Source organism: Manacus vitellinus, unplaced genomic scaffold, assembly GCF_001715985.3.
Source record: "Manacus vitellinus isolate BGI_N305 unplaced genomic scaffold, ASM171598v3 scaffold_11_pilon, whole genome shotgun sequence".
Taxonomy (NCBI): domain Eukaryota; kingdom Metazoa; phylum Chordata; class Aves; order Passeriformes; family Pipridae; genus Manacus; species Manacus vitellinus.
Genome location: NW_021938895.1, coordinates 3437988 through 3455770, shown reverse-complemented (window position 1 = coordinate 3455770; position 17783 = coordinate 3437988). Strand labels below are relative to the sequence as shown.

At 43.7% G+C, this 17783-nt stretch overlaps 1 protein-coding gene across 4 annotated transcripts in view; it reads left to right on the top strand.

Annotated features, from left to right (window-relative positions):
- The window catches only part of EVA1A (eva-1 homolog A, regulator of programmed cell death), a 212569-nt gene that overhangs the window by 169852 nt on the left and 24934 nt on the right, over positions 1–17783 (top strand). Inside the window, exon 1 of one of the 4 annotated variants that reach the window (XM_018088965.3) lies at positions 3734–3869. The exons of the other annotated variants lie outside the window; for them this stretch is intronic. The gene's annotated coding sequence lies outside the window, so the exon portion shown is untranslated. Of the gene's footprint in view, positions 1–3733; positions 3870–17783 lie in introns of those variants that run through there. 4 annotated transcript variants of the gene reach the window in all.

Here is a 17783-nt window from a genome sequence, read left to right as displayed (position 1 = left end):
TCAAAGTAAGTCTAGGTGTGAAGAAATTTAGTGAGGTGCCTGAGCAGGAAATCAGTATTTTTTTTGTGACTCATTTTGTTAGTGTTAAGCACTTACCTTCTCCCTGAAGTGAAATTTGTGTGCCTGATTGCTGCATCATGCATCCTACTTTCAATGGTGCTTCTGGAGTGAGAAATAAAATGAGGGCAAAGAAAAAGTAGGCAGAGTCCAAGCTGCTGCTCCAGGGTTTTCCTACTCCTGGGGAACAACCTTATGGCTTTGTCTTTGCTATGGCTGATGTGGTAACACCAATAAAATCCTTCATGCTGGTGGTCACAACTCTGGAGTTCTCCTCTGTCTGTTGTAGTGTCTGCAGAGAAAGGCCACCTTGTCTGCTTCTATTCTTTTTCTTCTTGTTTGCCAGGATGATGTATTTATTTGGGTTGAGTGTCAAGCAACATCCTCTGCTAGAACAACACCTCTGGCTGCCAGAATCAGGTCACTGCTGGTCACTTGCTGAGTCCTTGGTTATTTCAGGCTTTGGCACTCTGCAATATTTAGATGATGATTTTAGAAATGTCTCAGTGTGGAAACTTCCGTCCAAATCACGCTCCACTTTATAAGACTGCAAGGTTGAAAAGTGTTTTGGTTAAAACTCCTGGTCTGCTGGTAACATGATGACTTGGTGACTTACTATAGACCTTAGCACCGACACTTTGGAAAACAGAGATGATCAAAACTGAGTTGTCACATCCAGGTAAGAGGATTTGATGACTGAGCAAACAACTGTGACTGAATTAGCCTGAATTAAGTCTGGAAGGCTGTGGAGATATGTGGAAAGCAACTGGGAAACCAAGAATGATTTGTAATAGTACTGTGTTTATGACTAGCAGCCAGTTTAAAGGTGCTAACAGAGTTGGACTTTGTCAGCATCTTCTTGTTCCCAGTTCACTCCTGAGTCATGCAACCGTGAGCTCCTTTTAGGAGCTCATTAGTCACCAAGCAGGATGGACATTGACCACTCCTGACAGATATTCAGTCAGGGGAGGCTCTTCTGGCAATGCACTTCCATACTTTCCTTTCCATTAGAAGCATTTTCCTAGTGACTAACCAAAATTTTCCTGATGTAATTTCTCACATGACACATTGCTTGCCATGTGTCCAAATGAGCACAGAAAACAGAATTATTTCTTCCTCCTGTCTAGCAACCTCTATATTTTTGAAGACTGTTTTCATGTCTCCCAGGTCCTTCTCAGTCTTCTGCTGTTTATGGTGACGGTATCAGTTCTGTCTAAAATCAGTGATAGTTCTTTTCCTTTCCTCTGGAGTGTCTCCTGGAGGTTTCAGTTGGAGCCAAGAGCTCCAGAGCAGGCATAGTACTCTAACCGAGATTATCCTACTCTTGAGCAAAAGGAAAGGGTTCTGATCTGAGATCCATCAGCCACTTGACATCACTGGTTGATACCCTGCAGATCCCTTGTGATCTGCAGGATTGCTATGTGGAAAGCTGATTTTCATCCTGTATTTGCCTAGTAGAATTTTCCTGGCTGATTTTGGTATTTTGGTATCTTGGACTTGCCTGTTATGTCCAGCCTCTCAAGATAACATTGAATTCTCTCCCTCTTACTTTTTTGCAGTCTTTCCTAGTATGGTGTCATCTGCAAATGTAATAAACATTATCCATATTCCAGCGTCCTGGTCATCGTCCAGGTACTCTTTGTTCAGGAAAATGAAAATATTTTCATTAGAACAGGATCTAGGACTGACCTTTGCAAAACCCCACTTGATGTATCCTTTCACTGTGAAAAATGAATCCTTGATAACGACATGCTAAACACTTTTCCAGCTAGTTTAGCTCCTGCCCTAGTAGCACACTGTGCTTCTGTAATTTGATTTTGGGAAGGTCCTGAGAGACACTGTTCTTTCCAGGACACTGCTGATGTGGAGCCTCTGAATAGGGAAGGTTCAGATTAGCACCAAATTAATCCTCTGGTGAAGGCAGACCGTAAATGGAATGCTAGAACACACAGTGGCCACACTGAAGGCTACTGCTTATTTTTGTTAACCTCATTTTCTGAGCAGCAGCACAGCTCTGTTTCTCAAGACCACACAGCATTTGATGCTACAAGGCAAACAGTGCATCTTTCAGAACATTTTATGGACATTCATACTAGAGGCACATGGAGTCTTCCCTCTCCAAAACACCTTTCCCAAGACAGGGAAATACTGTGTAGAAATGAGTGTTGGTGTTCCCACACCTTTCTGAAGAGCTGCACAGTTGGAAGCCGACAGTCAGCCTTGCCTGGAAAATGAGGAAGAGGGATTTTTTATATGAGCAGATAGTGACAGGACAAGAGGCAATAGTTTTAAACTGAAATAGGGCAGGTTTAGATTAGATGTCAGGAATAAATTCTTAGAAGGTGGTGAGACACTGGAACAGGTTGCCCAGAGAGGCTGTGGATGCCCCATTCCTGGAATTGTCAAAGCCAGGTTGGATGGGGCCCTGAGCAACCTGGTCTAGTGAACGGCATCTCTGCCCCTGGCAGGGGGTTGGAACTAGATGATCTTAAAGTTCCTTCCAACCTAAACTATTCTATGATTCTATGATACTGCATATAAATAAGTGCTCGGCTGGAATATGCTGTTAGGTTTTTTTTATAGTGCAACTGCATTAGCTGGGAGATGGATAAAAATTAATTTTCTTTCTGTGGTGTTTGCATTGCAGATTCTGAGTTTAGCTCATTGCTGATCAAAATTTATTCATATTAAATATAAAGACACATGGCTTTTTGTCTGTGTGTCTGACTACTCTCATCCATACCAGCAAACTGCATAGCTCCAAGGTGTGGGCTCAAGCATCATGCAAATGGTTTCTGTGCTCTTTGCCCTGGCTTTGCCTGCTGCTGTATAGCCCTTGTCCATCCATGGTTCTTCCCAGTAAGCAGTATGAATGAAGCCATGCCACATGGGAGGATGCAAGGGAGAAAGTTTTAGCCATATGGACACAAGCTGGGCTGTGTCACTTGCCCTGAGGGTCAGAGAATGAGCCTTAACCTGTCTTATTTATAAACAGAGACCTAATGGCTACAGAACTCTTGCATTGTAAGAAAAGGTACAGAACACTTTAATACACATTTTCAATTATTCGCAGGGTCTCCTTCCCTTTGTGCTTCCGCCAGGCTTGGTTTTAAGTCCAGGTGTTAATACTTGCACATAGGTGAGTTTCATGACCGTTCACATGAATGTGTTTGGACAAAGGTTCTTTTGTGATGGAGGCTTAGTGCTTCGTGAGCCATAGGTTTGTCTTCAAAATAGTTTTTTTCGCGAGTGTTATTAATACCTAATTCATGGTGTGGAGGAAGAGAAAGGCAAGTTTGTTGTTTAGATTTTTCACTCATTAACTTTATTGCACAAACAGCTGAGTAACTCTGTCTACACGTGCTTCATGACATGACTTGAGCTAATTACAAGCTCTTGAACACCAAAGCAGGGCAAACCTGGCTGCTTGCTCCTGCCAATTGTTTGATAAATTGGCTCGTTCAATTAACTGAAAAGTCAGAAAACTAAACAGGCAAAAAAGTGTCTCTTTGGATTTGTAAGTAAAACCAGTGTACATTTGACTGGGCAAGAGGGAGAGATCAAGTGTGGGTATGGGGATAGCTAGAAGAAGGTAAAGAAAGGGAATCAGGGTCAGAAGGAGGGAAAAGCAGGGAAGAAGTGAAGGAAACAACAACCTCTCCTTCTTGTCAAGGTAGACTCTTTAATGGCTGATTTGTTTTGGTGAGAACTTGCTTTTCTAGGTGATGGAGAGAGGTGGCTGACTTGAAAGAAAAGGTCCATCCAAGAATCCATAACACCTATTGTAGGATGGGCTGAATTGCCTTGGGAAGGTAAGTGTCTTCACCAGTTAGTAACATAGGAGATTTCATCATCTAGTTTAAACTAACCCTTTAAATTTTAGACTAGGCCTGACAGTGGGTGAAGCATCATGGTAGACCAGTACACGTGTAGCATTTATCAGATTGGTGCTTCAACATTAAAAAGTCAAGACAAAGAGGAAGCGAGACATTTCTATCTGTTTAGTTTCAACCTAAATTTCTATTCCTTCTGTTAGCGGAGCTAATTTTTGTGACCTTGAATGATACAAAAACTGATTAGCAGAAGCATTTCCTGATGCTAAAAGCCATTGGTTGCCATATGCTCCCACACCAGCCATGTTTGATGTTGTGCCTCGTTTGTGTCAGCTGGTTTGTAGACGACACCAAGAAGAGTGATGCACTTGATTGGTTTGAGGGAAGGCCAAATGTAGGGTCCTGCACCTGGGCAATCTCCAGTACCAATACAGACTGGAGGGTGAATGGATTGAGAACAGCCCTGCTGAGAAGGACTTGGAGATGAAAACTGGATGTGAGCCAGCAATGTGCACTTGCAGCCTAAAAAGCCAACTGTTTCCTGGACTGCATTCTCTCCCTCTATTCCACTCTCGTTAGACTCCACCTGAAGTACTGCATCCGGCTCTGGACATGGACCTGTTAAAGATGGTCCAGAGAAGGGCTATGAAAATGGTCAGAGAGCTGGAACCCTTCTCTGATGAAGATGGGCTGAGGAAGTTGGGGTTGTTCAGCCTGGGGAAGAGAAGGGTCTGGGGAGACCTAATTTCAGCCTTTCAATACTTAAAGGGGCTTATAAGAGAAACAGAGAGAGAGTTTTTGTGAAGACCTGTAGACAGGACAAGGGGCAATGGTGTTAAACTGCAAGAGGGTAGATATGGATTAGATATAAGGAAAAAAATTCTGTCATGGGAGTGGTGAGGTACTGGAACTGGTTGCCTAGAGAAGTCATGGATGTTTCATCACTGAAGTGTTCAAGGTCAGGTTGGATGGGGCTGTGAGCAACCTGGTCAGCCCCCATGTCAGGAGGTTGGAAATACATGATCTTTAAGGTCCCTTCCAACCCAAACCATTATGTGATTCTATGATTTGGACTCCTGATAACAAGTCTTGAGAGGTTTTCAGTTTATTTTATTTTATGCATCAGATATCTTCGCAATTCTCTTTTGCAGATTTCACAGAATCACAGGATGGGTCAGGTTGGAAGGGACCACAGTGGGTCATATGATCCAACCTCCCTGCTCAAGCAGGGTCATCCTGGAGCACATTGCACAAGGTTGTGTCCAGATGGTTCTGGAATATCTCCAGTGAAGGAAACTCCACACCCTCTCTGGAGAATCTGTTCCAGTGCGTGATCATCTGCACAGTGAAGAAGTTGTTCCTCATGTACAGGTGGAACTTCCTGGGCATCAGCTTCTGCCTGTCGCCTCTTGTCCTATTGCTTGGATTTAAGGCTTGCTGTTCTTAAGTGTCTCTATTGGATCAGGAAAACAGTCTGGGAAAGCATGCAAAGCCAAAATGTGAAAAGAACTCACCCTAAGCTATAAAGGAAACATTTCATCAGAAGAGTGGTTTCTGTTTGGAGTTCAGGTGCATTACTGGTAACCTCAGCCCCTGGCCTGTTCCCAGGCTATCATTCCTTGTACTAGAGCTTTCAGCATTGTCTGTCTGTTCTTACCTTGAGAGGCCATTTCAGGTCATTAGACTAGAGGTGATAATTGCTTTTCTTCTGACATTGTGTATGTAGTGGTCCGGAGAAGGACCTGTGTACCAGCACCTGCTGTGTCACACCAGCACCTTTAATGAGGCATACAAACTCCCATGGGAATTATCTAATGGAACAGAGTAGAACTGTATTGGGGTATCTGGGTTTTTTTCCAGATGCTGCTTCTAAAAATTCGCGGGTCTCTGAAGTTCCCCACTTTGATCATTGTCTATTAGACAAACCTTCTGAAATGTCCTTAGAAGCTCCAACAGGAACTGATATAACTCAAGATTCACCAGCTTCCTGACGTTGATTAAAGATTGATTTTTTTTCAGACTTGTGATTGATTGGCAGTTATGAGGTGTGTCTGTTACAGGTTTCCAGCATAGAATCAGTGATTATTTTTCTCTGTAGACGATGTTATGAGCCAAGCTCTGACCCTCTGGCAGTTTTCTGAATTGCTCATCATCATCTTGGATTTAGATTTCATGATAATTAGGATGTCTGAGTTGGGCAGTGAGAATGATCTAACCCTGACCTAACCCTCTACCACATAAATTGCTATTTTCAAGCCATCTGCATGCTGTGAAAGCAGACTGGGAAGCTCCTCAAATTGTTAAAGGTGAAGAGAATAAGTTTTCTTTAACAAGCCATTTCTGAGTGTTTTGCAAACCTCATCTTGGGTGTCAGCAGGACATAGAGGGGTGTGTGGTCATATAAAGATAGAATTAGACAGACTGTTTTGTAGATGCACGATGCTGAAAGTTGTTCCCCACTTGCTTTTGGGAAGACTCAAGCCCTGCTCCAGCACAGCGTGGGCTGGTTTGCCCCCTCTGTCGTTGCTGGTTCTCAGTGCTTTCAGACGCTGTGGGAGCAAAGGAACCTCGAGCCAAAGCGGGGCACTAGTCACAACCAGATGTGGAGCTGCCTGGTGTGCCAGGAAGTGGCGGGTGATAAATCCCAGTCAGGGCTGTGCTGGGGTGCACATGTGATTGCCATTAACGACTCGCTTTGCAAGTGCAAGCGAGAGTGAAGGAAAACAAAAGGGCAGCAAACAAAGAGGGGCTTGGCGTCAGTGGGGCTGCGTTTGGGTTTTCAAAGGCAGCAGGGTAAGACACGGTAACTGGCATGTTGTCTCCATGAGACAAATGCAGGCACAGCAAGGTTTTAAGTGGGCTTCCGAAGGCAGGAATGTGAGAAAAGAACATCAACTTGAAATAAACACATGCAAAATGCATTTATTTAGGCTGAAGGGTCTCCTTAGCTCATCTTAGAGAGAGGTTTATGTGAAAAAGACTCCATTGCCTGCTTAGTATACTATGTATGATTGGGTGAAACTGCCTACCTTTTTCCTCATTTACTTTTTCCCCTCCAAGCATGTGATCTACAGTGTTGAGAGCAGGAACACACCCAGAGCCAAACCAGGTAAAATAAACCCTAATTCTTGCAAGTGGCTTCAGGCAGCACTCCATCACAAATAGGCAATGAAATAGGATCATAGGATCATTTGGCATACAGTAAGTCAGGTTGGGAGGGAGCTCTGAAGGGCTCTGGTCCTACCTCTTGCTCAAAGCTGGATCAGCTATGAGGGCAGATTGGGTTGCTTGTGGCTTTGCAGCAGGCAGCATATAGGATATTGGGAAACAGGACAAATGCTGAGATGGTGTATATAGCCTTTCTCTCTGCTTACTGAAAATCTCAGCCTTTAGCTTGGGTCCAGTCTGGTTTTAAACTAGGCGTTTCTATTTGAACCACAATTAAATAACTTTGAACTAAGACCCCTTACTGTATAATCATCTTCAGCCACTACTGTGCACATAGATATGGATACAGCATAACTTGTGCAAAGTGCCTTAAATTGTCTGTGTTGACAATGCAGGGTCTGGAATGGGAAGAGGGAGAGGATTAAGAGCTAGGGAAGACTCATCTGTCTGTGTACTGGGAGAAATCTGGCTCCTGGAGGACTGGCCTGAAGTAAGACAGAGAGCTTAAGGAGTGATGTCTCATTTGGAAAATTCCTTAGAGACAGCAGGGTAGAAAGCAAGAGAGACACCAGTTAGGGGGAACGGGAGAGGGAAGAGTGTTGGCTGCATGAGTACATGGGGAAGAGCTGGGAGGGTACCAGGCAATTTTGGCAGAAAAGAAAGGAGTCTTATGGTGCTGAGATCACAGGAAACATTACCTTCATGTGAATATAAATCGTAATGGCAATGAAGAAGCTGATAGTATGGGAGTGTAAGCAATGTTTGGAAAAACATGAGGTTAAGTGATGTTAGAAGCAGAGTTGAAGATGCATACTTTAGCATAATGGGAAACTCATTATACATACATTTAAATATCTTCTCTAGTACAACCCGTGCTTTACAAAGGTCATAGGCTCATTTGTGGAGTTTAAAAGCCAGAAGAGACCGTGGGATCATCCAACATGATCTAATACGTTATTACATCTTATCCATTTCTTTTATACTAAGCTCAGTACAATAAGCATATCCCATCTAGGGGTTTAGAACTGATTTGGACAAGATACCTGTGACAGTGATAGTAAAGGTTAGTGATCCTGAACTGTTTCTATATTTTGGGATGTGTGTTATGACTCTTCCTAGACTGAACTGTTCATTGGAAGCTGACAGTTTCCTTCTCATCATACATCAAGGCCAGTCATCTTTCACAGATTCCGTGTTCATCACTAAACATCACAGTCTTTCCATTTTCCAGCCTTAAGCATTTTTTTAGGTCTTGAATCACACCACAGACTCACCTCTGTCTTGATTCATCTTTTTTCCGAGTAAAAGCAAATGGACTGAAAGAATTATACGTGATGTTCCAGTTTCAGTCTCACCCATTCCACGTAGGAGAGGTAACATGCCCTTCCTTTTATGTCAAGAAACGTGCAGAGCATTGCACTGTGTAGTCTTTATCTACTCTGACCGCTCTGTTCCTTTCTACTGCTGCTGCTCCCAATGTATAGAATCATAAAATGGTTAAGGTTGGAAAAGGCCTCTGAGATAGAGTCCAACTGTTAAGCTAGAACTGTTGTGTTCACCACTGAACTGTACCTCTGAGTGTCACATCCACACCTTTTTCAACACTTGCAGGGATGGGGATTTCACCATCTCCCTGGGTAACATGTTCCAATGCTGGAACACCCCTTCAGTGAAGAAAAGCTCCATCCTTTAGATAGGATTCGACTTGACTCCTACCCTGTTGCCGTGCTGCCATAGTTACGTGGGCACAAGCAGACTGAGGTCATCAACCCAAGAACACTCTGGGGCCAACGACCAGCAACAGATTTTCTCTTTGGAGGATATGTTTTATATCTGAACAATTCCAAGATTTATTGCTTCCCCTGAGGTTCTTTTAGGACCAGATTTTTTTTGTCAAATTGTTTGTCTAACTCCATCCTCACGTGCAACTTTCTACCCCTACACGAAATCAACTATGTAGTGTTTATATTTATTTAGAAATGTTCTGTTCCCTGGGTGGGTTTTTTTTGTTCATTAGCATTAACTTTGCATTTGTTACAATATAATCAAGGTCTCATAATTTCTAAAATTGTAGTCCTCCAGATTGGCATAAACTGTCTGGTATTCTGTAGATATGCTGGAATTATGCTCACCTCTACTGTGGGATTTATTTGAATTTGAAACCATGGCAGTGTGGGACATGTAGAATGTTGCTAAAGCATAAAATTGCAACAAACGGGGAATTTATATGTGTGCTAATGTCAAAAAGAATGAATTAAATTGGGGAATGATTGCTCAGTGAAACAGATGGACGATAAGGAATGCACATACAAACTGAGAAGGCATTTTTAGAAAATCCTAAATTTGACCATTCAAGTAGTTATTAATGGTTCTGTCTGAAAGAAATTTGCATGTACAGTAAATTTGATGTGAAGAATCCTTTCAACTTGTGTTCATTGTTATAGTTTGCATTGCAAGGGAGGATGCATGTAAGTGCTTCAAGTAAGTTATGATCATTTTGTCTCAAGCTCCTGTAGAAAAAATATGAATTTTGGAGAGCTTTGAAAAATGTAATTAATCATCACTGCTTCTCCCACAAGGAAGAATGGTTTTGAGATTAGGGCTTTGGAGGGGCACTTGGAGGATCTGGTTTGTGTTTCCCAGATCTGTCACAAACATCCATAGGTTGTATTTCAAAATAGTTTATCTAGCAGCTCAGTAGAAGCAGAAATAACCATATTTTCAAATGCAATAATTTTGTTAGGTACTAAGCCCTCTGTAAACTCCTTTGCAGCTGTGGGAGTTCTTGAAAAGACTAAACACGTCTCTCTGCACCAAGTTCCTACCTTTAAAATAGGAATAATATATTTCTTTGACCTTTTTACTTTCATCTTCCCTTTACTTTCTGTGTTGACTATAAACATTTTGGAGCAGGGACCTCTTAAACTGTGTTTATGTGGTTCTACGGAGGACCTCAGCCTTGTTTTTGCCTTTGGGTACAATTGTAATATGAATCCTAATTTGTAGTCTTTTAGCCCAAAAGTCTGGGAAGAGAGTAGGTTAGTAGTTTTCAGATACATAAAAGACTCTGGCAGAGATGGGGAGGACTGCCTGTTGGTCACCTTGCTGGAGAGGATAAGAACATAAATTGTAGCAGAGGAATTTCAAGCTCTATATTCAAAAAAATGTTATAGTGGTGAAAGTAAAGATATTCTGGAACAGTCCGAATGGTTATCGTGGGGTAATTTCCAACCCTGTTTTTCTGTGACACTCAACTTCATTTTGCAGTTGCCTCAGGTTGAACTAGCGACTTGCCTAAACTACGGAGTGTGTTGTTCAGAGGACCAGGATCTGCTGTGCCTCTCCTCTGACTATTTGCCAGTCAAACTCTCCTTGGACTTCTCTTCAGCAGTGCCAAAGCTAATGGTGCTCTTTCACTTTGGGATGTTTTTTCCTGAAGCACAAAACTATGTTGAAATATGAGTTTTCCAACTGTGAAGGCGGACGTTTGTTTTCACACAGAACTTGAGGCAGGACAGGAGAAGGTGTTTGGTTTTTGGTGACGCTACCCACATGTGATTTTTGGCTGGGTACGCAGAGCGTGCAGTGGAGAGTTTTACTTTCCAGCTGGCTTCACTCTATAGCACAGGACTCCCAGCCAGATTTCTCAGGACAATTTAAATCAGCTCAGACTCTGGCTTGCTCTCTCTTGTGCAAATGGGAAGGTATAAGCATGTGTGCTGGGGGTCTTACTCCTTACTAAAACTCCTTGAGTTAGGGTGTTAATGAATGATGATGAAAAATCATTGTTCAGAGCACAGGGACTGCACCTCTCCTGTGAAGTAAGACATGCCAAAGCCTCTATCCTGGGGATGAGTGGCGTAACAGGACTTGCATCTAGCTAGTTGTGTGACAGGGCAGTCACACGTACCCCAACTACCGAGGGCAATGATCCAGTCTGTGGCCAGCTGTGACTGGGGAGAGCTCTAGCTGGCATGGGCCAAGTTTCTGTCGAGCACTGTGTGAACATTTAAAGAGTACAAATGATCATCTGCTAGTGCTTGGACCAATGCCCTGGGCCTCCTCAGTTTGCAAGGGGGTGTAGCTCATGGACCTACAGCAGGAGTGCCAGCCCACCAGGGAGCTCAGTGCTGGGAGGACCACGCAGCATTGCTCCATAGGATGCTCTGAGTTCCATCCTGGGGGAACAGTCTGTCACACAGCTGAAGCCTGTACTGATGCAGCAATTAATGACTCAGAGTAGAAATCTGGGCTTCAAACCTTCTTCTAAACTCATGTCAAAAGCTCCATGCTGTGCTCCCCATGCTTTAACCAGGTATCCAGCCACTCAACTGGGAGCACCCAGGCAGGCTTGGTGCCAGGTCTAACCCCATCTTCCCTTGTGTTGTGGTCACTCTGAGAGCTGACAGTGCTTGTGGTGTGAGCCAGTGCAGCTTTGAGACCTGGTGGCTGGGCTGAACGTGCCCATGGACTTAATGCATGGTTCTCTTTGGGGAAATGTTTTGATTGGGTTCATTTTTGAGCATAAGCAGTTGGTAATTGTCAGCTATGGACCAAGTCTGGTTGAAGACTTTAAAAGGAAATGTTTTCTCCTTGACAAAAGAATGCTTTCATTCAATCACAGGATCGCAGAATATGCTGAGTTGGAAGGAACCCGCAAGGATCATCAAGTACAACTCTTGACCCTGCACAGGACCATCCCCAAGAGTCACATAAGTTTTGATGGTAGTGCTTGTATGGCACTGGAATATTTGAATCTAAAATGCAAATCAAATTTACTTTGTTTTTTTATGGTCACTGACAGCCCTGTAGCCTGGGGTGGATGTGCTCTGGTTATTTGCAGAAATGATGCAGTCTCAGACATGAAAGCTTCACACATCACCTGCCTGTCATGAGCTTGTTTTGGAAGGACCATCTCTGCATATGAGAGTCATGCTGTCCCAGGGTATAGGGGACATTGATTATGATTTTAGCATGTAAACCATGACAGCCAACAAGTCTTTCCATTAGCACTGTTTGTAATTATGACTTTTCCTACTGACTCCTGGAACATTTCATCTAATTCATCACTCAGACATAATCTTTTGTCTTTTTTATGTATTTTTTGACTGACATCTGTGTAGTGCTTGAATCCCAATCTGTTGATGCCTTTTACATGGCCAGCTGACTGGCTGTGTCCACACAGGGAAAAGAGCAATTCCTGTGTCCAGACATTCCTCCCAAGAGGCCAGGACGTGATCTGGTTCATGCTGACCTGGCAATCAGAAACCTCAGCTAACTCTGTTCAAATTCCACAGTGCTTACTTCTGCACAATGAATGCACAAGGGCACAACTGTTTTAAATTTACTCTATATTTGTAAAAAGAAAATGATTCCTAATAAAATAATTATGAGTGCTTTGTTTGATTAAGGCCCACATTTATCGGCAGCATTTTTACAACTCTTTTCTGCAATTAGTGTTAAAACTGGAGCACAGAACAAAGGAGAAGAAGGCTGCATCTACTGGCACAGCCAGCTTTTAATCCCTCTCCTGACAGTCCATCTTTGGCTTATGTCAATCTGTGTGCATGTGCCAGCACTAGCAGAAGCCAGTGTAAGATGTCCCCTTAAGCTCTGTACCAAGGTGTTCTGGGACAAGACTTCCATTAATAATTAGTTCTAGGATGAGGTTGTGCTCTCCAGAGTTGGAGTCAGACCTGGGAGCACAGATGTGGTAAGGTGTACCTGTATTTAGGTTGGGTGGAATATTTCTGTCTCAAGAGAGTTGCAGTGCTTATACTTTTTGGCTGTTGTGGAAGTGGGGAGATGCAGTTTGTCATGTCTGTGGGTGATCACCTTGCCAGAGCTGTATCTCTGCTCCACATGCTTAGTGCTGATGTGGCTTTACTTCTCTAAGACTGTTTCCTCTGTTGTTTTTTCTGATAGCGCAATTAGGGTCTTCCCTGCAAGGAAACCACTGATAAGTACTAGAAGTACAAGAAAATAAGTAAATGCAAAACATTCCTGTAAGAGTTCATAGCACTATAGAATCATAGAAGGGTTGGGTTTGGAAGGGACTTAAAAAATCATCTAGTTCCACCCTGCTGCTGTGGGCAGGGACACCTTCCACTTGATGGGGTTTCTCGAAGCCCATTCCAAGAATTCCCATTATAGAATCATAGAATCAGCTGGGTTGGAAGGGACCTCCGAGATCATCAAGTCCAACCCTTGATCCAACACCGCTGTGGTTGCTAGACCATGGCACTACCTGCCACATCCAGTCTCATCTTAAAAACCTCCAGGGATGGAGAAGCCACCACTTCCCTGGGCAGCCCATTACAATACCTGATTACCCTCTCTGTAAAGAAATTCTTCCTAATATCTAACCTAAACCTCCCTTGGCAGAGCTTAAGGCCATGCCCTCTTGTCTTGCTGATAGTTGCCTGGGAGAAGAGACCAACCCCCCCTGGCTACAGCCTCCTTTCAGGTAGTTGTAAAGAGTGATGGGGTCTCCCCTGAGCCTCCTCTTCTCCAGGCTGAACATCCCCAACTCCCTCAGCCTCTCCTCATAGGACTTGTGCTCGAGTCCCTTCACCAGCCTTGTTGCTCTTCTCTGGACCTGCTCCAGGACCTCAATATCCTTCCTGAACTGAGGGGCCCAGAACTGGACACAGTATTCCAGGTGTGGCCTCACAAGAATCACTTTCTTGGACCTGCTGGCCACACTGTTCCTGATCCAGGCCAGGATGCCATTGGCCTTCTTGGCCACCTGGGCGCACTGCTGGCTCATGTTCAGCTTCCTGTCAATCCAAACTCCCAGGTCCCTTTCTGCCTGGCTGCTCTCCAGCCACTCTGTGCCCAGCCTGTAGTGCTGCAGGGGGTTGTTGTGGCCAAAGTGAGGACCCGGCACTTGGCCTCGTTGAACCTCATCCCGTTGGAATCAGCCCAACTCTCCAGTCTGTCCAGGTCCCTCTGCAGAACCCTCCAAGGAGGGGGTGTCAACAACTTCTGTGGGGAACCTGTGCCAGTGCCTCACCACCCTCACAGTAAATAGTTTCTTCCTAATACTCAATCTAAATCTACCTTCTTTAGGTAGGGCACTCTTCTTTAAAGAGCTGGAGATGTTGGTCTGAGGGAGATCCACCAGAAAATGGACTTCTGTTTTCACTCAGTCAAATAGAGAGGAAAATGCAATCATGATTAGTTGTGCCCAAGTGTGACTTTAAAGCCTTGTCTAGATGGGAATGGCTGGGGGATGAGAGCATGAACATAGGAAGTTGTCTTTTATCTCTACAGCTGGTTCTACCACAGCCATGACTGGAGAAAAGCACTGATGGGAAACAGTCTTGGGGTAGCTTGTTAAATCAAAGGTTTGATACAAGCATGGCTTAAGAATAAGTTCCACTGCAGTTTCACAGTGTGGTTGTAATGGTATTTAAAAGAGAAATCTTAGGAGCCCAAGAACATGGGGGCGGTTTAGCCGTGCATCTATCATCTAATTTAGCTATCTGTCATTTGCATCGTTTAATTGAAATATGGAAAGATTAAAAGTCAAAGCCTTCCCTTTGACATAAAGAGGAACAACATTTATGGCTTGAATTTGACCCAGGAGACTATTTTATCCCACAATCTTTCGCTTAAACCCTGCTGGTGTCCTTGATGGATGAGGTGTCCAGTGTAATATCCTTTCGCAATCGCATGAGACTGCTGGACTCTCTAACACAACCTTTGTGTTTCTTGTATTTAAAGGGAAAGGAGGACATTAGGGAAAGATATGGTAATGCATGTCCTTCCTGTTTCTGGGCAGTAGCAGCTCTACACTGTAAAGTAGTTTGATAACAGTGTTCTGCTTGGGCTGACTCAGTTCAGTCTCTTCATTCTCGTATTTGAACGCTGCTCTCTGTGTAGCTCTGACAAGTCAAAGGGATGTGTACTGCTCCAAGAGGGCAGATGGTGCAGCACAGATTGGCAGTTGGAGCAGGTACCTCTGTATAAATCAATTCTTTGTCACAGACATGGCTGGAGCATGTGTGCATGGACAATTCAGGGGAGTCCACACAAATTTTTTCAGCCATCTTCTTTGCCTGTGGAGCATTTCAGCATTCAGTGTTTCTAAAGGGCTGTCTATTCAGATAACACACAGCTGATAACATTCCTGAGCTAAATGTGTGTCTGGGCCCTGTCTCTGGGTACAGTCCCACAGGGCTATTCCAGCTTTCTTTGCTGTGGACAGCCTGAAAATCCAACTCTATGCTTGGCCTGACACATATCAGGTCCCATGTCTGTTCTGCTGCCACAGACCTGTGATTTGATGTCCCACATGTTTTGAGCCCTGAGGAGCAGTGGTGACCTCCCAAGCTTGGACAGCTACTTAGTCTTCTGTTTGACCTCTGGGCTTCACTGAACACGTCTGTACTGACGAACAAAATAGAGTCAACCCCAGGAGCTCTTGACACCTTGGCCAGGTTGGAGGCGGCCTGGGCAACCTGATCTGGTTGGTGGCATCACTGCCTGTGGCAGGGGGCTTGGAACTAGATGATTTTAAAGCCCAAGCCATTGTAGGATTTCATAATTCTATGATCCTATGACACTGGAACTCAATGCACCCTCCTGCCAAATTGTAGAAATGACATTTGATGTTGCATGGTCCAGACATGGCTTAGAAGTTAGCATGGATCACATCCTACTCTTAGCAGGCATTTTGGATGGAGTCACCTTGTTTTGAACATGAAGAGAGTTTAATGACGTGAAGGTCACACTGTATCTGGTGAACGGTGTGTTTAATTTTCTTGCATCACAGTAACCACAGTTTACTTCTAAGGCCATGTAAGAGTGAAGGTTAATGCCTCTTTTGTAATGTATTTCTGTAAACAGTTTCAGGGATCAGATGATCTTTATTTTATCTATCACAAAATCTTCACAGGTCTAAACAGAACACTGGAAGGACCACACACACTTCCTTTCCCAGGTTTCCTCGCTGTTTAGGGCAATGAAACTGGTGAAGAGTCTAGAAAACATGTCTTATGAGAGGCAGCTGAAGAAGCTGGAGGTGTGTTCAGTCAGAAAAAGAGGAGGCTTAGGATGAACCTCATTGCTCTCTACAACTACCTGTAAGGAGGTTGAAGAGAGGTGGGGGCCAGTCTTTTCTACCATGTCTCAAGTGAAAGGATGAGAGAAAATGGCCCTAAGTTGTGCCAGGGGAGGTTCAGATTAGATATTAGAAAAATTTTTTTCTACTGCAGGAGTGGTCAGGCATTAGAATAAGTTGCCAGGGAGGAGGTGGTGGAATCACTGTCTGTGGAAGCATTTGAGAGGCTTCTGGATGTGGCACTTGAGGATATGATTTTGGGGTGATTATGGTGGCGCTGGGTTGATGGTTGGACTAGTTGATCTTGAAAGTCTCTTCCAAACGTGATGATTCTGGGATTGTGTGATCACTTCAGGCACCTGTTGCTTGAAGGTCAGAGTCTGCTGATGAGGGTAGGGTCACCCTTCCTACGTGTGGGTTCCTTTCCAGATCACAGCATCCCTCTTCCTCTACAGCCAGGTGCTTGTTGCCTGCAGATAGCTGTAGATACTGTATATTTAGTCTCTGACCTTTCAGAACAAGCTAAACAAAACAAAACAAAACATCCTCAGGTGACATCAAGACCCCACTGAGGAAGAAGAATCCTTTCTACCTCACAAGACTATCAGCAGAAATACAAAATCTGAGGGTGGACATTGTCTTCATGCATAGCAGTCAGCACCAACCACTCCATTGCCTGCTTGGCCTGCAGGGAAGGAGGTAGACTGGGTCTCAGACTTCGAAGCCAGGTAGATAACCCTGCTCATTGCAGGGGTTTGCATTAGATGACCTTTAAAGGTCCCTTCCAACCCAAGCTATTCTATGATTATACGAAGAGTCAGTCTGACTGTTCGTGTCACCTCTGTTATTTCAGTCCTGTGACAGCAGATTTACAGTGTGGTACAAACTGCATGAGGGCTGGTGCAAGACCCTGCTCTGCAAACTGCTGTGATTCCCTTTGAAAGAGCCTGGGAAACAAGTGAGATATCAGAGTTACCACTCATACCATTAGATGTCTGAGTCTGAATGATGTCCCAGCCATTTCACTCCTTTTATCAGCCTCCTATAGGGAGACCAGATTGATGATGGGTTTTGATTTCTAGCTCTGTGAAACTTGGCTGCAAATCAATACTTAGGTGCCTCCAAAGCTTGTGTTGCTGTTGGGAAACTGGGCAGGCAGTTCTTTGCACCAACTGCTGAACAAGCACAAAAATGCTGTTTCTTCTACATACTGTGTTTGTAATTAGTGTGCCTCTTTCACAATGGACCTTACTTTGAACTCTGTTTGTCTTAGACTTTCCATTACCTGGAACGTAATTGAAAGTGAATTATTTGCTCAAGGGTGAAGAAAATAGCTTTCATGCAAGACTTTTTTAAAAATACATATTTTTTCAGATAGGTTCTTTATTTTTCACAGAGAAAAGTCTGAAGCAACAAACATGGAAAGCTCTGACTAGACAGAACAGTGATCCAGTTTTCATCCTCCACTGTAACATTGATTTTAATGTAATGGTAGAGGTGTAAACAAAGGGTCGATATAACAGATTTCTACATGGGACTTGAAGTTCTTGCTGAACTGGGAGAAAGTTAGGAAGGAGATTTACCTGAGAGTAAATGAGATTAATCTCCTGTCTTATTCCACTAATAAAGCTAATGCTTTGATCTTTGTTCAATTATTT